Genomic DNA, 2,500 nt, shown 5'->3' on the forward strand with positions numbered 1-2,500 from the left:
GGCGTCGGGCCCCGCCCGGAACGGGGCAGGGGCCGCGCGCGGACGCCCGCTCGCGTGGGGGAGGGCGCGCGCCGTCCCTTCGGTAGGTGGGCTGGAGCCGCCTTAGCGGGCGTAGGACGGGGGCCTCCTCGCGGGAAGCCCCGCCGCCGCCGCGCTAGGGGAAAGGGTTTGAGAAACGATGCGTTAGCCGGAAGGCCCGCCGGCAAGGCGACCGTCCCGCTGCTGGGGCGGGGAGGGGCCGCGGACGAGCGGCGGGCTCCGTGGTAGGACTGCTGAGATCGGTGGGTCGCCTCGGCCTCGCTGCCGTACGGTCGCGCCGGGGTTGGCCGCGGGCCAAGCTCGCGAAGTAGCCCCGGCGCTGGAGAGCGACCCGCTGGCCGGAGGAACCGTCCGCCCGAGCGACCGGCGCGAGGCCGGTGCCGGCGGGGGCCCTCCGATGGCGGGTCATGGTTGCCGATCGGTCGGTGGGGGAATGGAGGTGCGGTGCGTGGTGAGGAGCTCCGGGCGGGGTGGGCCTTCGCCCGGCCCGCGGAGTCCGATTGAGCGCCGCCCGGGTCGGGCGGGCCCGCTCCGTTGAGCGCACGGAGGTTGAGATAGAAAATATTGCAACACGCGGAGCTCCAGGCGGGGGGGCCCTCGCCCGGCCCGCGGAGTCCGATTGAACACCCCCCAGGTCGGGCGGGCTCGCTCTGTTGAGCGCACGGAGGTTGACATAGAAAATATTGCAACACGCGGAGCTCCAGGCGGGGGGGGCCCTCGCCCGGCCCGCGGAGTCCGATTGAACACCCCCCAGGTCGGGCGGGCTCGCTCTGTTGAGCGCACGGAGGTTGAGATAGAAAATATTGCAACACGCGGTGCTCCAGGCGGGGGGGGCCCTCGCCCGGCCCGCGGAGTCCGATTGAACACCCCCCAGGTCGGGCAGGCTCGCTCTGTTGAGCGCATGGAGGTTGACATAGAAAATAATCCAACACGCGGAGCTCCAGGCGGGGGGGCCCTCGCCCGGCCCGCGGAGTCCGATTGAACACCCCCCAGGTCGGGCAGGCTCGCTCTGTTGAGCGCATGGAGGTTGACATAGAAAATAATCCAACACGCGGAGCTCCAGGCGGGGGGGCCCTCGCCCGGCCCGCGGAGTCCGATTGAACACCCCCCAGGTCGGGCAGGCTCGCTCTGTTGAGCGCATGGAGGTTGACATAGAAAATAATCCAACACGCGGAGCTCCAGGCGGGGGGGCCCTCGCCCGGCCCGCGGAGTCCGATTGAACACCCCCCAGGTCGGGCAGGCTCGCTCTGTTGAGCGCATGGAGGTTGACATAGAAAATAATCCAACACGTGGAGCTCCAGGCGGGGGGGCCCTCGCCCGGCCCGCGGAGTCCGATTGAACACCCCCCAGGTCGGGCAGGCTCGCTCTGTTGAGCGCATGGAGGTTGACATAGAAAATAATCCAACACGTGGAGCTCCAGGCGGGGGGGCCCTCGCCCGGCCCGCGGAGTCCGATTGAACACCCCCCAGGTCGGGCAGGCTCGCTCTGTTGAGCGCATGGAGGTTGACATAGAAAATAATCCAACACGTGGAGCTCCAGGCGGGGGGGCCCTCGCCCGGCCCGCGGAGTCCGATTGAACACCCCCCAGGTCGGGCAGGCTCGCTCTGTTGAGCGCATGGAGGTTGACATAGAAAATAATCCAACACGTGGAGCTCCAGGCGGGGGGGCCCTCGCCCGGCCCGCGGAGTCCGATTGAACACCCCCCAGGTCGGGCAGGCTCGCTCTGTTGAGCGCATGGAGGTTGACATAGAAAATAATCCAACACGTGGAGCTCCAGGCGGGGGGGCCCTCTCCCCCCCCGGTGAGTCCGCTCACAGTGCCCCTATGTCGGGCAGGCTCATTGCAATGTGCGCATGGAGGTTGACTTAGAAAATATTTGAGAGTGACATGAGCTCCAGGCAGACACCGACTCATCGCCCGTGGGGTGTCCGACGAGCCCTCACCAATCTTGGATTAATGTTTGGCGAGGCTCCCCTGATCAGCTCTGGAGGTGGCAAGTTCTGAAAAAGTGGTTTCTGAAAATGTGCCCCTTGTATTTTGTGAAACCAGGGGTAACCTAGCGAGTAGGCAAACTCATCCCCTGACTGGGGGGATCAACTTTTACCTACTACAGCGCCCCTAATGGCCAAAAGTGGTACTGCTCCCCCTGGTAGCCTAACCCATTGAAATGAATGGGAAAAATTAATTTAGGCTACCAGGGCTTTGGGCTACCAGGGCTTTGGGCTACCAGGGCTTTGGGCTACCAGGGCTTTTTGCTACCAGGGCTGTGGGCTACCAGGGCTTTGGGCTACCAGGGCTGAGGGCTACCAGGGCTATTATAGGCGGCCACCACTGCACTAGTGGCAGCCCGGGGAAGGTGCCTGTTGCTCGGATATGCTTTTACGCACGTCGGCCTCTGCGCCCTGGAGCTTTTTTATGCTACCAGGGCTATTATAGGCGGCCACCACTGCACTAGTGGCAG

Source organism: Filicampus tigris, unplaced genomic scaffold (genome assembly GCF_054856515.1).
Source record: "Filicampus tigris isolate MCC_2025a unplaced genomic scaffold, RoL_Ftig_1.0 HiC_scaffold_31, whole genome shotgun sequence".
Lineage (NCBI taxonomy): Eukaryota > Metazoa > Chordata > Actinopteri > Syngnathiformes > Syngnathidae > Filicampus > Filicampus tigris.